We start from the raw sequence: 25,728 nt of genomic DNA on the forward strand, positions 1-25,728 counted from the left end.
GGTAAAACGAGAAAAATCTCATTATCCCAGCCCCCAGTCAATAGACTGGGACCGTCGTGAGCATCGGATTCCGGGGGCTCACGGACATCATGAGAAGAATCGGAGCTCCTCAAACTCCCTCAAGACCACACGCAAACACTACATCGGCACACTCAGCGTGAACGCACTGATGAAGACAGGAAAAATGAAACAACTGACAGATACTCTTGAAAAATTTCAAATCAAAATATGTGCACTGCAAGAAACACGATTCACAGACGAAGAGCATTTCAACACGGAGAATTTCCGAATATACAAAGGAAAACCGTCGAGACAACTGAAAAACCTAAGACTTTTTGGCACAGGATTTGCAGTACACAGGTCCATCACGGACAGCAGAACAGACTTTTCGTCACCAAACGAAAGAATCAGCACCATCACAGTGAAATCAGCCAACAAATCCTACACAATAATAACGCACATGCTACGACTATTGACAACAACAGGAAAAACCCGGACGAAATTGATGACTTCAGGACGACAATGGAAGAAACTATCAGAAAAATTCCTGCACCTAGAGTCAAAATAATACAGGGAGACTCCAACGCCAATACTTGGAAAAGAAAAGATATACAGACATACCGCAGGAAAACATACTCCACACAAGGACACAAACAAAAACGGAAAACACCTGATAGACTTTTGCAAAAGCCACGACCTCGCCATTATGTCAACAAAATTCAAGAAACCAACGCGGAAACTTACCACATGGAAATCCTCCAGCGGAAAGCAAGAACTACAAATCGACCACGTAATAGTCCAGAAAGACTCACAAAAAGAAATTTTGAACATAGACACACGTAAAGGCGGAACCAATTTGGTACCTGAAAATGATTTTACAACACAAACAGAACCTGATCATTACCTTTGTCCACTTCAAAAAGTCGTACGACTCTATCGACGGGAAAACTCTCTTCAAAATTCTAGCAGAATACAAAGTAAACAACAAAACACGGGCCATCATAGAGCAAACTTTAACCAACACGACCTCCAAAGTAAGGTTCTGTGGGGAACTATCAGAGCCCTTTGAAATTCTCACAGGTGTCCGAGAAGGTGATGGCCTCTCACCTCTCCTTTTCAATCTGGTGTTAGATAAGGTAATAAAAGAATGGGAAACATTACAACAGGGGATAACCTTAGGAAACCTACAGATTAAAGCCTGGCATTTTTTGAAATGCTATGATATTTATGAGTGGCTTGGCAATGAATAGTCGTGTAACATAGAATGATATTTATTTTGATTCATGTGACGTACATTTACTTGGAAGTGCATACAATTTATTTTAGTAAATGAGGGGATGTTTATTGACAAGAAAGATATTTACATGGCAACTATGAATGCTTTTGTACTATGAATAACGGTTGCCATTTATAGGTAAAGCAGTGAATTAGTGATTATATTATGATAAAATTTTGGTGCTGTCTAAATCTTGTTACCAACTGCTGTTATGGACAAACAATATGTGATAGCTAATAAGAGATGGAAACATTAACGATAATACAGTGAGATTTAAGGCAGAACCTGCTTACCCTTCACTTTGTGTGATCCCCTTATGCTATGGACCTTGAGTTCACAGGGTACCTCATCAATACAGATATCCATACCGTAGATACAACGACAGTGGATGGATCTCTGTTGAAATATGGGACAAACATATTTCCCCTGAAGAGAGGGTCAAGCCTCTCCGGCAGTTGCCGGGCATCATTCTGTGTCATTGGCTGATCTGGACATGTAACTACAACGAAATCGAACCTGCTGTCACGGTACAGTGAAAGAGCTGAAAGAAAGTGGAAACTACAGCTGTAATTTTTTCTGAGGGCATGCAAATCTAATGTATGTTTAAATGATGTCGTTACCCATTCACACCTCTGGGTGGAGATATCATGAGAACGATAACTGTCATTCTATAGATTCTATAGTGTTATGTTAGACTGCTAATCAGGTAGGTTAGAAAATTTAAGAAGACTGAAGTTAGATATAGTGGGAATTGGTGTAATTCAGAAGCAGGAGGAAGGAGCAGCTCTTCTGGTAAGATGATTTCAGGGATATAAATAAAAATGAAATATGGTAATGGAGGAGTAAGTTTAACAATGAATACCAAAGTAGGAAAGTGCTGAAGCTGCCCTGGACCGCACAGTGAAGAGACTGACACTAAAGCCGCATCTGCCACTGTAGCACCAGTTCATGTGATAATTAGTTCTGCGGATGATGAAGAGATTGTAGAAATGTGTGATGACACGAAAGAAATTATTCAGATAGTTCAGGGAGACGATAATTTAACTGCGATGGCTGGCTGGAATTCGATAGTTGGAAACAAGGAGGAAGAAGCATAGCAGGTGAATATGGACTGGGGGGAGGAATGAAAGAGGAATAGCTTACTAGAAATCTGCATAGAGAATAGTTTAATCATCGCTGACACTTAGTTTCAGACTCATGAAAAAAAGAATGTATGCTTGGAAGAGACTTGGAGACACCTTAAGCTTGCAGATTGATAATACAATGGTAAGACAGAGACATCGGAAACAGATTTTAAAACATAAGACAATACAGGGGCCAGATGCAGACTCTGGTCACAGTTTAGTGCTTATCAACTATACGCTGAAAGTGAAGAAACTGCCAAAATGTAGGACATTAAGGAGATAGGACCTGGATAAGGTGAAAAAACCGGGGGTTGCTGAAATATTCATAGGGTTCATTAGGCGACGATTGACTGTAACAGGGAAGAGGAATACAACAGAAGACGAATGAGTAGCTTCGAGAGATGAAATTAGGAGGAAGGGCAGAATTGGCCGTAATTTTGATGATTTATTAACAGTCGCTAAAATACATTCATATGTGGTCAATTATTGGCAGATTTTCCGAAGTTTTTCCGTAAGAAGGCAATCTTGTATGTTTCGACATAGCTTTTGAACCACCTGCCTGAGGGGCCAGTAAACTGGAGCAAGATATCTTATATATCACACTTTTGTTCACGTTTAGAGAATTTTATTTATTATGTGGACTAGAAACTATCCTCACTTATTCACAGTGGAGAAAGAAATTGATATTTTTTAAAAATATCAGAGCAATTATTTGTGAAATTCGGCTATTTAAGTGATGCTTCATTCTTGTGTATTCGTGTTCATAGAGTGCATTTTTTCTGTGTAGCAATTGACCATGGGAATATTTTATTATTGTGGCAAATTCGGTGGTAATTCTATTTTCTTCCAAATTAAGTGAGTGTGCTTTGCGAAGTGCTGCCTAAGTGATCCATGTTTGTGTGGTGCGAATTGGTGTTATATGCCTTCAGTTTTTATTGTATGTTGTAGATTTTAATAGCAATGAAATTTATGCTATAGTCGTCCTCATGCTATACAATTAATTTCATACCATCGTGGAGAATATTGTATTGTGTAAGCAGCGCTCGAGTCCCCTCCCTAGTGTACTCATGTACAAGCAATTGATCATCAAAATACATCAAGTAGTATACTGTTTTTTATGGAGCCTATTTACTCCCTTGAAAATATTAATTTCCAAATGAATCAGAGGTACATTTGTCAGGAAGCTTGATCTGGACCCTCTTTCTGCTGATAAACTTTCCCATTAAAAGTAAGCTGACTGTGAGACTATATCATTTGCAAATGCTGGTAACTTCTCATTTTTCTAAGACAGACACCCTTTCCTGTTTTACTAAATTTTTAAACAAAATAGCAGAGTCGTTGAGTATTTTTACGTTTTTCATTACACACGTTTACCCATATGTGCCTGCTACTATTAAGTTTGGTATATTTCCGACGCTAAAATTTAAATTTTCCATAAAGAACATGATGTTTTTATTCAAGCTCTTAAACATTACTTGTAATTATTTATGAAAGTCAATATTTCCTTCTTGTGGAGCATTTGTTTCTATTTTTCTTTGGATTACACTTGTACCTGTAAGTCCTACTAATACAATGCGTTCATTTGCGTTTCCTAGTCAAGTACTTTACTATATTATACACTCGCCCTGGAGATGGTAACATTTTTACTTCCTTTTTGTTCGTTTTTCCCTTATTGTAGATCAAAGTACAGTTTTTTATATATTCATTTCCGGATTTTTTCTTCTTTGTTTCTGTAACTGATGAAAAGTATGTTCTACATTCTGTGAAATGTTTCAACCATCCCTTTGTACGCTCTGCTGTTTACTATCTTGTCCGTGTAACGTTCATAGATTAATTTTCACTAAGGAGGTCTTTAACATGCAATTTTTTATGTTTTGCGATGAAGTCATTGGTTCACTCCTTCATAATACTCGAAACAACTAAAACTTCCTGTCACTGGAAAACCATGAGAGACCGCTCGGAATTTCTTAGTGTAACCACTCGTAAAAATCCATTCTTGGTGGGAACGCCTAATTTGCGAACTGCGCATTATACCTTGAAGGTCGTGTCCACACTAACATACATGTGAGCCCGGGGGGTTTTCAGAATTGATCGGATATTCCGTGGCCCATAGCTAAAATATACTGTTCTGTGGCCAGTTAATGGTAGATTCTCCATTGTTCGGGTAAGAAGGCAATCTTGTGTGCTTGGAACCAGTGTTGGAAACTGCTGCCTGAATTGGCGGTAAAATGGAGCACGATAGTATATTAACCCCAATGTTGAATTTTACGGAAACAGTCTTTATGCCGTAGACTAATAGATACCCCAACTCATTCGCAGTGGAGAAATAAATCGTTGTTTTTAAAAACTGCTTGGCAATAACTAGTGATGTTTAGCCCAGATATCTGTTGCCTGATTTTGAGTACGACATTTGTTCATTTTTAATTTCCTTGTACATTATATGATACTATGTAAGCAACTCTTCATTCTCATCTCTTGCGCCAGTATGTTGTAGCAAAACCTTCTTCCTTCTGGTAAACTTTCCCATCGAAAGTAACCGAATTATGCAACCATATTCCCTACATAATGTCAGTAACTTCCTATACTTCGAAGGCAGATATCGTATGTACTCTACTAAGATTTGAAAAAAGACAGCAAAATTGCTGAGTGTTTTCCGTTTTCATCATAATCGTTTCACCAAATGTGGCTACTGCTATTGAAATTCGTATCTTTTCACTTCTATCGTCTTGGTCTCCCGTGAAGAAAAACTGATTTTTACGCAAGTTACACAATATCATCTGTAATAGGTTGCAACAGGCTTCTATTAGTTGATGTTTCCTTCATCTGGAGCATTAGCTGCAATTATTCTTGGTATTGGTTTTGTACCTTCAATCTATAACAATACAGTGCGTCATTTTGAATTTCATAGTCAAGCGTCTTAGCTTACTATTTTCTTGCGATGTAGAGGCAACAGCTTTACCTTCTCTTTCTTCGTGCTTTACACCGCTGAAGATCTTGGTATAGTCGTCTACAATTTAGTTCCACATGTTTTCTTATGTGTTTCGGTAATTTATGAGAAAAGTCTATTTCATGTTCTTTCAAATATTTAGCTGATTCGAGCCCCTTAAGATCAATTCCCTCATGTACTAGAAGGAAGATTTCCCAGGTTCATTAACCCATTGTCTCTTGCTCCTGTTTCCCCCCCTTGTCGTATCCCAGTTATCCGTTCTGCAATTTACTTTCTGTTACATCAAGTGCTGTATACCTTGACCTACAAAACGTATACTGGGTACTCCAAGTACGTTTATTCCGTCTCTGAGTGGGGTACCGGCCCATCGCTACTACAGAAATTTTCCCATGAGTGATCCTACCACCCACTACACTGTCATCTATCAGCTGATTTAGCATCTATGAACTTTTTTTCCTTTTTGAATTGTGGGTGGCAAACCAAGTCGTTCTGATGTTGTAGCGATCATTGTTTAAACTTATATAATTTTTTGTGCGTCATGGTGAACCGGGAAGGCGAGTTGTCAAACAAATTTGTGAGCATATCAGATATATCAAACGCATTATCTAGAAATGTGGATAAGCTGTGGAACTCAATACCAGACCAAACATTTGCGTGAAATTTGCAGCAGTTCATCATTATTGAAGTATCAGAATTTAAAGTGGAACTGAGCACAAAAGGTGCCGCAGGAGAAATTTTTATATCGATATCTTTGAGAAGAGTGTGGAGAGGCGAAAGTATCATGTTTGGTAATTTCATGATAATAATTTAAGTAATTGTACATATGGATTTTCTTTGTGTTACTGGATATTGTGAAGCTTAGATTATGCCTGTGTCATTTCTTAAAAGTTACTGAATTGATAGATTATTGTGGAAGACTTTTTTCCAGATGTTAATTCTCTTCTCAACATGTGAGTGAGGTTCATTTTTTCCATTGGTTTGCAGCAAGGTACACGGCTGGTTGTGAAATTGTTATTATAAAGTTAGTTTCATGTGTAATACTGGATATGTTTATGAATGTAGGTTTCATTATGACCCTACTTTGACTGATATTTTACTTATGTACAGAAGTGCATGACAAAACTATATTGTGGTGAAACTGAGGACAGTAACAGCAGCACCAACAAAGCCAAAGGCACCTTATACCTCTCCGCTCCATCTGTAGAACGAAGGAAATAACACTGACGGCCAAAATGCTGATACTTGAAAGTAATGTAAAATCTGTGCTTCTGTGTGAATGTGAAACATGGAAAGTGACAAAGCAGCTAATCCCTAAGCTGCAGACATTCATCAACAGATTTCTGTGGAACATCCTGGAGATAAGGTGACCAAATGTTACCTCTAACGAAACACTCTGGGAAAGAAGCAGCAAGAAGATAGCTGAGCTGCTGATAAGAAGAAGGAAGTTGACATGGTTAGGACCCACATTTAATAGACCAAAGAAACACATTGCGTAGGAAGCACTTTATCGGATGCTGTATGGACGATGAGGACGGGGCAGGCTCAAGGTGAGGTGGAGATTATCTGGTAAAGCACAAGGTCAATACCAAGGAAGAGGATGGGAGAAACTGAAAAAAATATCAGAAGACAGAGCAAGATTGCAATCCTTTATTGCAGGCCAATGCTGTATAATTATCTCATTTTTTTTTTAATTTACCTATCTAGCCTATCTTTTTCTGCTGCTTCAACACTCTGAGCACTACTCCAATTACTTTTTTATCATTTAAATATTATCTCACATTTAACAAAAACCTAAGTACATTTTAGATTACATACTTCAACCATTCTGTAGCTTTTAAAACTGAACAGGCTTCTTTCTTCATCCAGCTTGCTTCAGGCTCAACTCAGATGTAACTCCATTAATTTTAGTTCTGGTAATTCTTTCGATGACATAAATGCTACAGCGTTATGGACAAACATGTTGCTGTGTTGAACAATAAATCCTAACAAAAAACATTTCTAATGTAAAAAGACAGTAATTATTTATCATTCACTTTTCTAAGGTGAAGTACTAGCATCATTATGTAGAAAACAGGTATGTGTAAGGTACAATAACGTAAGTACATGGATGGTCTATGTAAGGGAGATGAACTTGAAAACAATATAAACTGCTGTAGAAATGGGGGAGCCAACAAAGACCAAACTCTTCCATTTGGTGTGCAAGATGTATGAGACAAGCTAAGTGCCCTCAAACGTCAAGGAAAATATAATAATTGCAATTTCAAAGATAGCAGATGCTGACAGATGTGAATATTACTGTACTATGAGTTTAATAAGTCATGGATTCAAATAACAAACACGAATTCCTTACACAAGAATGAGAAAACTGGCAGAAAGAGACTTTGGAATAGATCAGTTTAGATCGAGGAGAAATGTATTAACATATGTGGCAATACTAAGCCTGCGGCTTACCTTAGAAGATAGTTTAAGGAAAGGCAACCCTCTTTTTATAGAATCTGTAGACTTACAGAAATATTTTTACATTGTTGACTGGAATACTCAAATTTAGAATGTAGCAGAGGTAAAACACAGGGAGTGAAAGCTTATTTAGAACTTTTACATAAACCAGACGGCTGCTGCAACTGTCAAAGCGCGTGAAAGGGAATCAGTGATTGATAAGGAACTGAGACGGGTTTGTAACATATCCCTGATCCTATTCAGTGTATACAAAGAACACGCAGTAATCAAAACCACAGCAAAATTTTGTGCAGGACTTATAGTTCTGGGAGAAGAAATAAAATCTATAAGATTTGCCGATGACAATGTAGTTATGTCAGAAACAACAAAGGGCATAAAAGAGTAGTTGAAACGAACGGACTGCCTCTGTCGATCCATCGTGGTTACGGGACAGCGGCTGGTCAGATATTTATGGAAAACAAATCTCCCAACAGCTGTACGTTTTTAGAAATTATTATTTTATTTACACGACCAGTTTCGGCATCCCATTACTGCCATCTCCAAGTGGCTACATGTTACAAACGAGTATACGTTTCGTAGGTGTCAAGGTATACAGCACTTGACGTAACAGAAAGTAAATTGCAGAATGGATAACTGGATTACGACAAGGGTGAGAAACAAGAGGAAAGGACAATGGGTTAATAAACCTCGGAAAGGTTCCTTCTAGTACATTAGGGTATTGATCTTAAGGGGCTCGAATCAGCTAAATATTTGAAAGATCATCAAATACATTCTTTTCATAAATTACCGAAACACATAAGAAAACATGTGGAACTAAATTGTAGGCGACCATACTATGATCTTCCCCGGTGTAAAGCTCGAAGAAAGACAAGGTAAAAATTCTCAAAAGCTTACAAAATGCAGTGTGCAGCGTTAAGAAGAGAAAGTGTGCACACAACTCATAACAAAGCATTGAAACTAACTACTTTCACCCCACAGAGCTATAATCGAACGTGCCAAACATTATAAGAAAGCTTAATAAATCAAAAGCCCAAAGGAATAATACTTGTAGAGCTTTGTTATAAAAAAATCCACAACATTTACAGATAATAATCACTCTAGTTCTTGTCAAAAATTATTCCCATTGAAGATAAAAACTCGCGATATGACATATGGAGTACACAGCAACGCGCATTCCTACAGCCTAAGTAGCACTAGTGATATTTCAGAAGTAGTTACCACAATATGAAAAAACGCTACCAGAGGCAAAATATAACTGCCGACAAATTATTAAATGAACGGCAGTAAACTTGCAGGGGATACTCATAAAACATCTAGAATGCATCATATTATATCTGAAGTGGAGAATGAGACGTCATGACTTGATGTCCCTTAAATGCCACTTAATTGGGGGGAAAATAGTACAGTGGAACAAACAAAGAACCCCAAACACCAAATTTTTATGTTGACGATATATTCCTCGTTTTTAATAAGTGTAAGGATGAGTCGATCAGGCTACAATGAATTTTTAACTCTTTACACTAAAATTTTAACTTCATTACGGAATTTTTGTTGAGAGCTAGCTTAACTTTTTGGATTTACTGGTAAGCAGGATGGCCAGTGTTCAGAAGACTGGATTTTTCGAAAGCCAACAACAAGAGATGTCATTATTGCTGCGAATTTTAATCCTCCCCGATTACACAAGAATCGTTTCCTTTGTTCAGTGTCTCACAGGTTAAGACAATTGGCAATTCACCAAGTGGAAACCGACAGGCAGATATCCACCACTGTACACATAGGGACTTCTAATGGATGTAGAGAAAGTAATATTATGGAAATGGGTGAAAAAATTTTGTCAAAGACTCACTAAGAAACCAGTGTAAAGAAGGAAGATGTCAGATACGTTGCTAAGACCCACGTTGGCCCAACCTCTCTGAACACTAGTAATGAGCTTAAAAAGCATAATATGGTGGTAAGTTTCAATGCTATTGACAGACTGGGGAAGCTCCTTCGACATAGCATAGAGCAGCCTGTTACTACATTTTTCAATGGCCGGTCTACAAAATTGATCGTGGCGCTTGTGACTGATTTTACATCGGACAGACTGGGAGCGAGTCCAGGACCAAAATAGGGAATAATGTTATCCTAGCTGTGGTAGTGTACTAGGACCTCATTTACGTCAGTGCACCCATCAGCTTCGTGGCACAGAAAACAAATTACAGTCTTCATTATGAAAGTAAATTTGTTTAACTGGATATCTTGGAAGACTTAGAGCTTTTCATACATAGAAGACCCTTCCACGAAAGTTTACTTAATGAACACATCACTGGAACAAGAAACTGTTTTTTCATAATTTTAATAATGTTTTCAGAAGCGATTGGAAGTAAAAATCGCACACTCTTTGCGGCCACCCTTTATAACAACAAATGTACAGTGACGTATGCTGCAGTTTTGATTATATATGCATATTCTGTAATTTTCACATATGTATTTTTGGTGTCATCTTACAAGTTTTTATGCCTTTTCGCTTTACTTTTGTCATTGTAAGTAATTTGGATATACAACTGTTTTAAACATCCTTATGATACTGGCGGCGAAGCCACCTGGTGTTGTGTTAGCCCAGGTGTCCCCTATCGGCTGCAGCGCGCATTAACTGCCACTCTGGCTCTGGAAAATTTGGTTTCTGTCTATGCGAGTGGGAAGCTATTGTACCTGAAATACCATATGCATTTCTTGATGTACGGTATTTACAACTGCCTCTTGAGCTCGTAAAATTGCGTATGGTATGTACATTTTCGCCTACTGTGAGACCTTCGACTTATTTTAATTTTTGTACCTATGTTAACCATGCAACTGTGTATACTTGCATTCGTATTATGGGAAGAGTTTGTAATCTCAAACTTTAATTGCTGACAGGTCACCAGCAAGAAATCCCCAAAACAGCTACACGAGTTTTTCAGCAACCAACAAGCACTTTTAGAGTCAATTTTATTATATTTGTCATGGTTACCTTCTGGGGCCAGAAATTTCAGTCTTAGATAGAACAAATGATCGTCCTTTTTGCGCCAGTATGAACATTACCTAGTATCCTTTTGCTTTGTAGTCCGGTTGGCTTTCGTACACTCACTTTGCTTTTAACCTGACCATTTCCCTCACTACCTTCTGTGCTATAGCTTTCTGTGTGTTAGTTCCTATCTGGCTGTGTTTCATCATTCGTTACACAGGTTGGTATCTTGTATTCACAAGTGAACAGTAATGACATAGTCAAGTGAGACCCCTTATGGTTGACATGTTTCTTGGGGTTCTCTGCTTGTTCCTATGTAATACTTTCCGGCCAGTTAGCTGACGTTTTAGGAACAACAAGTCATATCTTTTTATCTTTATTCTGGTGTATAGTTTTACGCCCTCAAGGTATTTCATGAGTATCGCCTGCATATTCTTTTGTTACCGTCATTTACTTAGAAATTATGTCGCCCTTTGGGTTTTTCCTCTGTTAACGTTTATTGGTACTGTGTTGACTTCATCTGATCTATCACTCCTGCTGATAATATTTAGATAATACGTATGCTGAATATAGTGTACTCCACAAACAGAGAGATTTTAACTTCAGTGAGAGTAGTTTTTCGTAAGAACTAGGGGGATTCTCATCTATAAGAATTATGGGTATTTTTTATAAATATCTAGACAAGATATATTCGCTTGACCTTCTGATTTTGTACATATTCTATGTTTGGTATGATCTATTACAAGTCTATGATCTCAAAGGAACTAGTTTCGATGCTAACCAGTGGGTGTACGTAATCTGCTTTGTTGGGCTTTTTGTGCATGGGTACACGTCTTAACGCTGCTACTGCATTATATAGATTTTAAGGGCTTTTATTTCTACGCCTCATTTTCTGTCATGTCAACGGCTGTATATCTTGACATATCGTACACGTATACTCGTTGTTTTTAACATGCAGTGGCGTGGAAATAAAATAAAAACTTCTGAAAATATACGGCTGTTTGGTGATTTTTATTTGCCAAAAAGAACGAACAGTGTCTTGAAAAGATGATATGAGAAGTACATCAACAAAAGCAAAACAAGGGTCTTGGAGTGTAGTCGAAATACGATCAGTACCATTAGAAGGTGTAAAATTGACTGCCCTGATTTATTCTGAACAGTGAGTTCTTACACTGGTTATGAAATGCTGTTAAATAGCGTGAGTTCGCCTCAAGTGTGTAGGTTGCTGTTAACATGAAGACAAATGAAAGGTCATATTTCTAATATTATTGAGATTACTGTAAAATATGATAAAGTGTGGTATTTTTGCTATTTCTTATTTTGCACTGATGCATGGTACAAGATAAATTCGTTATGTCTCAACCATCCTTGCATGTTATAGGTTAACATTTGTATTCGGTTACACATGTGATAGGAAGTCCATTCTCAAGGCAAGGACTAGATGCTACCTGTGATGGGAAGTCCGCTTTGAACACAAATACAAGATTTTTTGTGTTGTAAAAGTCAAGGTTAACTGAAGTAATAATTTTTTGTTAACTATCTCAGTTCATCATATAGTTAAAGTAGAAAACATGTAAATTAACAATCGTGCTGCTTAAGAGTGGCCTACATCCACACTATTGTTGCACTGGCAGAGCAGTACTCACAAATGCATTAGCGACCTATTAATTTTAAAAGCTGTCTTAATCATATGCATGTATGGACGGAGTCGTTGCTGAGGTGGGGAAGGTGTGGAAGGGAACTGGTATGCCAGACATTTATCAAGTGTCAGGTGCCAATTTATTCGAATAAAGTGTACAATAGATCTTCATGTGCTATGTAAACATTCCTTCTTCTAACTTTTTGAGTGATGCAAGCAAATAGAATAGTAACAAAGAAGAATAATACCGGAGTACTAAAAAATTTTACTCTGATTCGAGATATGAACCTGTGAAATAACATTTATCGTATTATACGAGGGAAGTCAAAAAGTAATAAACTCCTTTTTTTTAAGATGTTAAGAATGCAACTACTTGGGTTGACAACACAACATTGACAATGAATTTAAATATTTTCAGTATAATTGACCTCTATTCTCATTATCTGGATCAGGCTTTTAACAAAGGCATATACATTTAAATCTTTGGTCCTGTTTCTGAACCATTTGATGAAAGAATGTTTTCACAGCTTCCTCTTCATCAAGGTGAATCCCAAGATGAGCTTCTTTTAGGGCCGAAATAATTGGAAGTTTGATCGTCATTCAAAAGTAGAACAATCGCCATGACTTTCATTAGGCGAAATCTTTGATGATGTGCTTTAAAGTGCTAGGGGGTAGTGAAGTTTCGGTCTGTATTGATTGATCATCCCTGCGCCAAAAATCTACCATAATCACACACTCTGCATTCCACATTACTGTAATCGTAACGTCTCTGCCGACAGCACGGTTTTGAACTTTTCCTGCATCAATGAGTTTCTGTGATGCCATTCCATTAATTGCCTTCTTGATTCTCGTTAAAAAATGAAACCAAGTTTCTTCTTTGGGCAGTTTATTTCTAGAAATTCCTCTCCGTCGAAACGGAAGCGCTGCATGAGTTGAGAGGCCATTCTTATCCTGGCCTCTTTATCATGATCGGTTAACGTTCTTAGTACTCAAGTTGCACAAATAGTCGAGTATCCTAGTTGTTAAATAATCGCAATCACCCTGAACTTACTGAGGGAGGTAATGCGAAACAAATCATACGCAGTCAGCCGGTGACCAGCACGGACGATGTCGACTCGCTGAATGTCGTGTGGAAGCCTTAAAAGCACCAGTCTGCCGCTCAGCGGTTCGTCAGCCGACGGTGTTTGCCCTTCACATTTGTTACAGCGATGAATACATCTCCTAACGTTCCTGATATCCACTGTTGAATCACCGCACACATTTTCTGTCTTCCATTAATACAAATGGGAGTTTCGCCTTGTGCATTCAGAAATTCTATCGCAGAACATCTGGTGACAGGGGAAGTTACTGCGGCACTGGTTTAGAAGAGAAGCGATGAGGAATAGCGACAAATTAAATTTTTCGTTTACCAAACTGTATTTAAGAAGGTGAAAGTAGGTGGCATTCGATCTTGACTAACCTTCGTACATAACATATGATGCAATAGCAATAACCTATATCTCATTGCTTAACGGTAAGAAATAGTTCTCTTTTTACATAAAAATGAAAATATTCATCGCTGGACTCTTCTTGGAACTATATTTCGCGGTGGTGAATGCGACAGTATTCAGTACAAAGGAAGTATGAACAATAACGTCTTGAGTCACCGATTATTTAGTGTTTTATTAATTCACACATCGCATTAATGTTATTGGTAACATTTCTCTCTCTAAGTCCCCTCACTCAGCTTAAGCCTTATTTTATTGTCGTACGTCGCATTTTATTGTCGTTGCCGTGCAGCCACCTTCTTCCCACCTGTTTCCATACGCTAGTAGTCATTGTACGAATATGTAAATGATTTAGTCTTATGCTTCTGTTGCAGGCCGTTAAGGACAGATATCGGACTCGTTCCATGCATCATATTACTGGTGCTGAAAGGTACATTATTGACAGATGTAAAGTAGTAATTTAAAACGAGTTTTTAAAATTTCTAAAATAACCATGAGTACTAGAAGGTGCCAATTCATTCAACCTTCGTAATTTTATGCAAGTGAATTGCTATTTGCTCGCTCAGATGGTTGTTTAATGTTACCAAATTGGTTTTTGTCTTTTTTATGATGTGATAAGTTTGGTCCGTATGCCGTGCAATACCTAACCCACACGCGAGGAGAGTCCAGTGAAGAGCCACAACGCTAGGCAAGCTTTGGGGGGAGATTGTTGACGGATCCAGCCCTCTATCTCACACCCGTCCTTTTCCACTAAAGTGCTGGACACGTCGTTCCGATCTGACCATAGACCTCTAACCAGAGAATGTATGTTAAATTGGCGGGTTTTCGTTTTTCATGCGTGGTCCCAGGACTCCGCGCGGTACTCGAAAGGCCAGAGATCACAGGCGACGTATTTCTGTAGTTGTGACTATATTTCGGCGAAAGTAAGGTGTACATTGCCGGCATTTATTTTCTTATGGTGGGTTTTTGGATTGTGAAACCCATTTATATCGTAGAGAGGAAGTTAGTGTGCACAATAGCAGGAAGAAATTGAGGGTAGTCGTCGGAAATTTATACGCTATGCGCTCATATATTTCTCAAAAGAAATAACGGTCAGTTTATTGAAGAAACTCAACACCTCGCCGTATAGATCTGATTCAGAATCTTGAGAACTCCTCTGAGAACACTCAAACTTCGACATGATTGGAACATGACGTTCTTGAGCTTTGGAAAACTCCCGGAACTCCAAACACTGGTAAACAATTTTTGTAACACAGTGGGGGGATAATAAAATAATGAACAAATAACAAGAAAATTTCTATTGAACACCCAAAGGGTTGTTTTATTTAAAGGATGATCAAAAAGACCGTCTGATTTCGATTGCATTTGAGTGCATATGGAATGCAGCGGGAACCCTATGCGGGTATATAAGCACTAACATATACGCGAGAGATTTGAGTGACATTCGTGTCTTTTCGAAGTGCAATCGGTAAATGCAAAGACGTTTTCGGTAAGAAGGCGGTCTTGTGTGCTTGGACACAGGTTTTGAATCTCCTGCCTGAGAGGCTAGTAAACTGGTGTCAATAATTGATATACCACACTGTTCCTAAATTTTAGGGAATTTCATTTATTCTGTGTTCTAGAAGGTATCCTAACTCATTTACAGTGGAGAAAGGAAGCGCTATTTTTAAAAATTAGTTGAGCAATTAATTGCGAAATTGGGCCTAGCTAAGTCATGCTTTATTTTCGTGCTTTTGTGTGTATAATCTCTGTGTTTTCTGTGTAGCTAATGACCATGGCAATATTTTATAATTTTGCCAAATTCGGTGGTAAGTTTGTTTTCTTCCAAATTAAGTGAGTGTGCTTTGTGGAGTGGGGCCTAATTGTTCTGTGATTGTGTGCCATAAGTTGACGTCATGCATCTTCAATTTTTGCTGTATGTTGTAGAGTTTAATAGCAATGAAAATTAATATATTGTAATCCTCATGCCTCACTATCAATTTCATACCATCGTGGAAACTGTTTTATTGAGAAAGCAGTGCTCAAGTTCCGTATCTTGTGTCATCATGTGGATTCAATTTATCATCAAAATAGTTCAGTTAATATACAGTTTTCATTGGAGACTATTTACTCCCTAAAAACATTATTTTCTAAATGATTCAGAGATACATCTGCAGGAAGCTTGATATACCACTGCACATGGCTGGACCCCTTTCTACTGACAATCTCTCCCATAAAAATTAAGCAGATTATGAGACTATATGTCCTTTTCCATTAAAAGATTTCGTTAAACATTAATATTTAAATAATTTTTAAGATCTATAATAAATTTCGATCTTTACAAATGTGAAATTATTTTATAACGCTAAAAAATAAGAAGAAGCTTCATATTCAGTCGTCTCGCATTATATTATATTTATAAAGTGGGTTAAAGTGTATAAACAAGAGAGCGATTTGAGCAATGTGTTGTGTAGTTGCGAGATCAATTAATGGAAATTCTTGACATTGAAGAATTTAAAACGATATCCCGGATCGTTTTGCAAGTGTTTCACTGTATTTTATTCCATATTCCGTTGTTCAATCCACAAAATTTGGAGTTTAACAGCTACTATTCTTACAAGAGAAACATACAATTTGCGTGACTTCGACCAAGGGCCACTGTAAATAATGTGTTAAGTGACGTCGACCCAGATAATGGACTAACAGGAGCCAAAATGTATCTTTTGACTTAATGAAATTTGACATTCTATGTGACTTAATTGCATAATATTAATAATTTCTTTGAGAGATCTTTGTACATCGGTGAACTGTATGAAATACATGACAAATATTTATATAAATATGTATATAAAAATCTTTATTTTCATTAATACAAAGGGGTTCATAACGGCTGGAAACGAATAATTTTTAGGAATATGGAGATACCAATGAATGTAAAGAAAAGGAAGAAAGTATAGTAGATGAATATTTTGTTAAGTTACTGTAGCGTATTCGAAACTGATTGTAATTTAGTTTCTAATAAAGCAATATGCAATGTTGGTAAGAATGTAATATATCATGTTTCGAAGACATGAAACAGAAATATGGATGAGGAATAGGCAAGGAGACACAGGAGGGATAATGTATTGGTAACTCATACTTTTTGAAACCAGATTTTAAATCCTGAAACATTTCCATGGACAGATGGTGATCATGACATCAGTTTATTGGTTACGAGCATCAGCGTAACACTGAACAGCAAACTCAAGAAATATAGGATACTAACGAGACTGTACCTGAATCAGTTGAAAGAAGCAGAGGTTGTTAACGGGTTCAAGAAGAGCATTAGACAAATGTCGACTGAAAGTGCTGCAAAGTAGCCAACGAAAGTCGAGTGAGTAGCCTTAGGACTCGAAGTAATCAATTTACAAAATAATTAAGTTGGCTGAACGACAAACTCAGTATAAAACCGTACATGAATCACAAAATATTAAATCTAACTGGCGAAACGAGAAAATATGAAACTAGAACCAATAAACAAATTGTACAGAAACAAGCCTGCAGTCGAAGGGCATGGAAACGAGGTAGTGACTGAATACGTAATTACGCAGTTTTGTGGCCTATCCACATACGATATTAATTCTCTATGCAGAGTAGCCAATAAAGGAAAACTAGGAGAAATTAGGAAAAGGAATTTAGGTTCAGTGAGAAGAAATAGTTTTGCGGATGTTATTTCAATTCTGTCAGAGACAGTTACGGACATAGAACAGGACTCCTTGGAATGAGTTGTGTGTTGGAAAGTGGTTTGACAAGAAAAAGTTTTAAACAGGGATGGTGGGCTGTAGTTGCTTCAAATCATGTGAGACTGATGCAATAAGACACTGAAGGGAACAGATGTGTTCTGCTATTTTGGAAGCTAAATAATTGATTGTCACTGCAGTAGTGAGCATTTTATACGTAGACTGGCGATAGCATGACAAGCAGTTATGAAACTGATAAATCTGTTCACATGTAATGTAGACTTAACTATTAGTAAATCTGTTTGAATCTATTTGTCTAGATTTATACCGATGTGAAACATGTACGGAAAGTATTTCAAACAAGAAAACAATAGAGACTCTATAAATGTGTACTACAACAGAACGTCAGTAAAGAAGCATGCAGACACATCTTAAGACATAAAGCAATCAACAAGTTAGTAATAAAGGGATGTGTGGGGCGTACAAATTGTAGACAAATGGAACTAGGTGACAGTAATTTTTCCGCGATGGGGAGGGTTGCATAGGATAGAACAATATGGAGAGCTGGATCACACCAGTTTTCTGACTAAAGACGACAACAACCCAACAACAAAAAAATGTGCTTACTTCACTGCTAAAAGTCTGTATAACAATGCACAGTTCATGCTATTCGGGTTCGATCTGCCTTTCTGTCTTCGAAACTTTTGGCTTCTATGTATATTAAACGAACTGACTCTGAAGTTATCCTTGTAGTTGCGATTGGTCTGATTATCTCAAAATTCAGTTCTAAGCGCGACGGTAGTGAAACGATCAGTAACCTTTTTTTTTACTAATAAGTTTATCTTCATTTTGGAGAACTCAATAATGATAAACTACAACGAATCTCTTTACTAACAGAAATACATGCATCATAATTTTCAAAAGAGTAGCCGAAAAATACTGTGTGGGATAATCTTTCTCATTGTATTACCGACTATAAGGTGCATATTTGACAGAAGAAATATCCTACGTGTCTTTCCTGTTACCCATTCACTTTTAGCTACTGAGTCAACATTGTTATATCAGCTTTGTCTGCGTTAATGACATTAATTTGTCTGCAGGATGCCATTCGTGCAGTCATTACTCAACCTGAGCAGACACTGTGTACCCAATCTGTATGTGTCTAGTGTAGATATGTTCAAGTGTGAAGACATTTTCAGAATGTTTGCGTAGCATGTAAGTGAGGCGGGACGTAGGTACCAGCCCGGTATTCACCTAGTTGGATGTGGGAAACCGCCTAAAAACCACATCCAGGCTGGCCAGCTCACCAGCTCTCACCGTTAATCCGCGATTTAATCAGAGGCTGGCTCGCCTCCCCGTGTCCCGGAAGCTGATACTTTAGCACTGTCTGCTATCCGGGCGGGTAAACACTTATTACTATCGTTAATTTTTACCAAATGCTTTTAATCACATTTCACTTATTAACAATGGGAGTAAGATGTTATCCTCTGGCTGCCTTTACTTTTATGCAACAGGAGAGCTACTTAGGCTTCATTTAATTTGACAATTGTGCGCACAGATAATTTAACACAAGGCTTGCATTACATTATTCCTAGGATGGCACTAAACTGTGCAAAAGGTCCTGGAGCACCTCTATGAGAGTCGAACACAAAAGAATTTCAGCAGCCAGCGAACGACACCTGAACCACATGTTACGTCATCAGTTTCTTCTTCTGTGTGGCTTTCGTTAATCGCCAGGTTTTCCAGTGCTTGCCACCGCACAAGACCTGAACCATGTCTTACCTCGTCCGACTCCTTACCTTTCTCTCCATCTTCTTCTTGCTCCTCCTCCTCTGGCAGCACCTCTAGCAGCCGGCATTCTCTGGGCACAATGTCCTCTGCTCCCTCCAGTGGCGGCGGCTGTTCGAAACCCCCACCTGAGGAAGAATAAACGTGACAAATTAAGAATTGGCTACTATACTGTTTATAAATCACATTTAATTTATCGCTTTTAACTGGGCTTCCAACATTCTGAGTTTCAGGGATCTACTTTCGTACGCAACCTAATGGTCTGGTATCATGACTACATACGAATTACACACACGAGACATCTTTTAAACGGATAAACTCTCCTCTGTCTCGCTTTATCCCCTACAATGCTACTTCGCAGAGTCATTTGCACAATATATTAAATGATTCCGTTATTGGCCTTAATGACATTGGCTTACTCTTTATATACCATTCTTACTTACGCTTTCTCGCAGAGCGCATTACATATGCTATCTCTTTCTCAAAACACAAGTACAAAAATTACACCAATATAAGGTAAATTCGTTTCTCTTTGACTTATAGATATATACGATATAGCTAGCCGGATTAATGCTGTCAGAGTGTCCTTCTTCATCTCAGTAGTCTCACAGAATTGCATTATCACGTAACAAGTATCTAGCTGTCAATTTGCCCTTTTCCGGGTACATCGCTAAGAATAAGACTGTTTCGTAGTTGTCTGATGTCACTATGCAAATCAATGCCCTGATGATCATGTATCAACTGCTACCATTCCTGTTGTAAGCATTTAAGTCACATTAAACAACGTACGTATTACATAATCCAAGAAATGACGGAATAGTTGTCCTAGTACTATGATGAGAAGGGAGACAGAGAAATAAAGTGTTAAGGAACACCAAAACTAGAAACAACACATTCTCGGTGCGCATTCCCAAAACTGATTATTCTCCCTCCATCACTATTCTCAAGCTAGTGTGTAGATAATATCCCTCCACAAATATTCCTCAATTACGTAATGGCATCAGTCGCTTCCACACCTCAAATATGTCTATGAAAACACCACAAGTTAAGAATACTGTTTACAATGAAACAAAAAAATTCTAGAATCTTTACGATGCACATAATGTCAGATAATGTACTACGGTCTTGAATCATTCAGTACCACTAGAATTCACTTTAGATTCAAAATTATACTCTTAGACGAGCTGTGGGTACTTACAATAATATTCTGGCAAACCTGGCCAGTCGCCATCCCAGATATTCTCTTCTCCTTCCACAGGGTACTTATCGCCACAGGAGCTCTGAATTAAGTTAAGAACTGCCTCCAGTTCATCCCTGGAGTAACTGTGTACCAGTGGTACACAGCGAGAGTCCTCCAGACCACCTCCTGTCTACAAAACAATAAAATAATATGTGAGATTCAATTAAATATGTGATCTATAAGAAAATTTTAGTAACGTATGTAAATCCGTAAAACGAAATACAGGTATAGTGATATTCTCCTGAAGCACTATTTGTAATGCGAATGCACACAGAAAAGCAGAATATTATTCACATAAATGCTGATGAAACAATTTTGAAGCCGATACTCACAGGTTCATGCTGATTACATGCATAGTTCGGAGATAGTAAATTTGGAATTGACAAGCCAGCAACGGCCATACCTGTGTACAGACCATTGTAACGTGAATCAAAAAATTGCAATTTTATCAATCACGTTTACCGGAACGGTAGAAAATGAAAAAAAAACATATTAATTGAAACAAATATAGTCGGAAACGTAAGAAATAGAGATGCGAACGTGGATACACAGGTAACAGGTAGACCTAAAAGTGGGAGGGATACAATATGCGTACGCAATTTGTGTGTCTACGTGAATACATTTATGTTAACTCGTATTTATCTACACGCCTTTACATGCATAAAGATACAATTACTCACATAAAACTTCCCTACCTGTGTTGCCAGTTCATACCGAGTGCAGCGATTCTAAAACACTATTTATTAGCGTTCACATCTATCTACAAAATAAGTAACGTCAACGTATCAGAAATAATAGAAAATTCGTAATTCTCATTAAATTGCTATCAGCGTTTTTACTTCGCTTCATGAGATGCAATATCAAATTCTGTTTAGATGGCACAAACTCCCGTAAACGCAGTACAACAAGAATCACATGCACTAATTCCGAAGAAATAAACAAAATAAATAAAGGTGACGAATCGCTTTGTGTCGCTGGAATAAGTGTAATATCGCTGGACGGTAAGCGAGAAACGTTCGCCGCATCGTATCTCGATCTGCTAAATGCTGGGCAACTGCTTAAGCTGTCATGTCATTCGTTACAATATCAAATGTCGTACTCGCATAACACGACGCACAGGACATATGTAGCTTTTACACACGTAAGTCTGAGCCGAAATGGAAATTTGGCTTACCATCGTTTGCAATCGAAGAGCACTCGGCTCGCAAGGCATCGCATCGGCAATCTTGAGCCAACTGACAGGGATCGTTTCCCCGGAAATGAATTTACCGATCGTCAACTGTCTTCATTTGTTGCGTGCGCCATGACGTAACGTGTGTGCTGTGTGCATCCGACTCAGCGAGAAGGTACGTCATGTGGGAAGTAGTTCCGCATCTGCTACAACAATGTTCTGATATGGAACGTCAACACGAGATAGTTATTTCACTGAATGCCTGGTTTTATCAGTTTTTATATATATTTTTGTGTTTCGCGGAGTCCTACTTTTAATTCAATGTGTGATTGAGCAACATTACTTTGATGTTGTATTACAAGAAATGTGTCTAACGAATACAGTGATTCAGGATACTAATGCAACAGCATTGTCCGCCGAATGGTTTGGTACCGAAATTTAACTTATTGATTACATTATTCGTAATGAGCAAATCACCTAATTTCTGAAATCGCTTTGACACAACTTGCTCTTAGATATGACAACGAAACGATGGTGGTGCTGTAAATATCGACCAGTCGGTAATTTCCATGATGTTGGCCTATCGAAGCCGCGGTCTGCAAACGATAGATATCGAGCGTGGAATTCTAAATCGATCACGTGACGGGGGCGGGCGTTATGATAAATTATTTCCGAGATGCTAGGAAAACCAAAACGATTTATGGCAGTAGTGAGTGGATGTCTGGTATTGTAAACGCTTCTTCAGCCGATTGCTTCACGTGGAAGAATCTAATTCCATGGTATCCAATATAGAAAATTGTTTGAATTTTTTATCGGAAATGTGACACTCTACCCATATTTTTGCGTGACATTGACAGAGTCAACCCACGTTACGGCAAAAACGGAATGCTTCCTGTAGCACACACATCAAATGGACTTTCTCATGACGACAACGTCGACGACGATTGAAGTAAGTTGTTTATTTGTAATTACAACTATTTTAGCAACTCTCTTCTTTTGCCGTTTCCGTAGTGACTACTATAAACACGCTCATAACGCCCGCCACCACAGTCCCGTAATCGATTTAGAATCGCAGGTTCGATATCTATGTTTGGTACCCGCGGCTTCGATAGGCAAACATTCTTGGAAATTACCTACATGTCAACAGAGCAGACCAACTCAGGACACTAATATATCTCTGTCGTTAGGCCTGCATCGATATCAGAGGCCACGGGAATAAACATCGTGTCACAGTCGAGACAACATATTAGTCTGTATTCCGTATTATATTCCACATTCTTCAGTGCCTAAGGATTTAGCGCATATGTAATCCGTGAGATCTGTCGGGACTCCAAGGTACACGAGCATTGTTACTCCTACCGAGAGAAATATACAAATACTCTTACACTATGTTAGCCTTTAGCTCCTAGACGCTACGTTTAATAGGAAGAATATTAAACTACTAGTAAAATGCGTTCATCAACTTAGCACCTGTACAATGACGTATTACCGGCTAGCTTCAAGTGAAGGTATGAACAAAAGTAATAAGGATTATTTGTGAAATCTACGTAAATAATTCCAAGTTTCTCTTACTTCAGGCGGTAATAGGCAGGTCAAATATGGAGAGCCTCCATTTGTGCGCACAAAAGTTTTGATTGTTACTTACAGACACGCACGCTGCAGTCGACAGCGTTGAAGACCATTGGTCTGGTAAACAACGTCCAGCACTGAGGTAGTAGTTATGACCCGCTAACGGAAATTTTTCCCCGAAATTCTCAGCAGGCAATGACACTCTTGAGCATTCTCTGAAACGTATGTGGAACGGGACACATAGGAGTGTTTGTGGTGAACCAACTAGATTTCACCTCAACCAAACTGAGAATTACATAAAAAATACTTCTTCCGGGGATGGGGGAGGGGTGGGGGAGTGTGCATGCTTTGCTTGTCTCAAGAGGACAGTGTATTCTAATACGTTTGGAATGTCAGCTAAGGAAAAGATGTATCGTTAATTGATGGTGTTGAATTTGGAATATAGTGAAAGGAACATTTGCCTCAAGGCCCATGTTCCACGTAGCAGTGGACAGACTGGCAGGAATGGAAAAGGACACCTGATGTATTCGGAGATTCTTGTGATTGAGTTCAAAATTAATCCTCTAGTAAAACTTTTTTACGATGTAAGTCATGTCCATGAGCCGAAGCGAGCCAGGAGTTGTCAAGCAAAGCGCCACGAAAGCAGAATTGCGGCGAACTTGAGCCAATTACCGGGGAACAATTCTTTAATTCGATTATCTTCCGACGCCGTCTTTATCATTGCGTTGAAAATTTGATAGAATAATCTTTTAGATGATTGAACTTTTAAAACGCTGTACCAGTTTGTTGATTCAGTAATTGTAACAATGTCACTGTGTTGTGATTGCACCAATGTAGTTAGTGTTCGTCATTCCCCAACGTCATTATTACCTTTGATACGACAGTTAATCCTTTCCGTATTACAACCGAGAGTAGCTGGATTGATTACGTAACAGAACTGATATCATCAAACGAATCCACTACATTATTTTGTAATAGTAATTTAAATTTAATTTTCACACATGGTAGTCTCAGCAAATAATGCAGCAGCAACAGCACATATTATAACTTTTGTGCTGTCTGTTCTGTGATCCCTATTGCCACAAGACAACTGTAATAGACTAACTGATTGAAGCTATCGTGGTATGATTTTCGGAAGAAGCGTAATGGTGAGACAGACAAGGCCACGTGATGAATGTCTCTCCTACTGTTACCTACGAATTGTAGCAATAGTGTGCATCATAAGACCCAGCATCTTGTTAATCTAGCTGAGAATGCCTAAGTAACCGACGTCTGATATCTGGTGTTACGCACTCGGATAACAGTACCATGTTCTTCCCCAAGTGCAACTTGCGGATGTCTTAACTGTCAGGATAGTGACGCCCCATTTCACTGTGGGCAGGCCATTTCATTGTCGGCACATGTGTGGGTGGAGAACAGCAGCGCGTGTATCGTTTGCCGTTTATAACTGGATGAAACGTTCGGAGTGGCCACCGGGACATGTACAAGTAGAGTGGAATTCTGACCAACAGGGAATCGTTCTTTGCACACAGGACCTCCGTCGCAGCACGTGTAGTATCAAGAAAAGGCTCGCAACGCATTGTGACACATGGACAGCTGTTAAGTGTTCGATCAAAGCTCAGGCTGCGAATTAGTTAATGTATTTTACATTCGACGTACATACCAGCATATTTCGGTACGTGGAACTATGACTGAACTGATGTACAGTGGTGACGTCCTCGACGCTTAGTTACGTCCTTGTGTCGGTCCAGTGGTAGTGTGTATCCTCGTACATTAAAGTGTTCGAATACCTGCTATTTGTCTTGCAGATCAACGTCTGCAATAGTGTCCAAGTCATCATCTGGTTGTCCCCGTCTAAATCACAAAGGACGTAGTGGGTTTTTCTCATGAGGTGATCTGATGCTCAGAGTACCATTTATGTACTGATTATAAATCTGCGACGCAATTATTGCCTATGAAATTGTAATTAAACTCCAATGAGCTGGAAGTTTTCGATGGGGCGGTTGACCTTCCAGACTTGAGTCTCATAAAAGACTTTCATCACGTGATCTATGGTATTTTAGTAACGCACATTTCCTGAGATATCTTACAAAAATTTTCTTTCTTCATTTCTGAAGGAATAAAACGGACATCAATGCTTTTCGTGAAACGAGTAGACTATCTAAACGAAGAAAGTTTACTATCTCTGAGTATCATTAGTATAGATTTGTGGCCATAAGGTATTAATGTGAAAACTACCATGAACATAAAACCTGATCACTGAGTAATGGAGATATGCTTGTAGCGATTAATAGGAACGACACGAAATTTTACTAGCGGGCATATTTTACAGGTGTAGAAGACGTACTT

Source organism: Schistocerca cancellata, unplaced genomic scaffold (assembly GCF_023864275.1).
Source record: "Schistocerca cancellata isolate TAMUIC-IGC-003103 unplaced genomic scaffold, iqSchCanc2.1 HiC_scaffold_756, whole genome shotgun sequence".
Classification (NCBI taxonomy): Eukaryota; Metazoa; Arthropoda; class Insecta; order Orthoptera; family Acrididae; genus Schistocerca; species Schistocerca cancellata.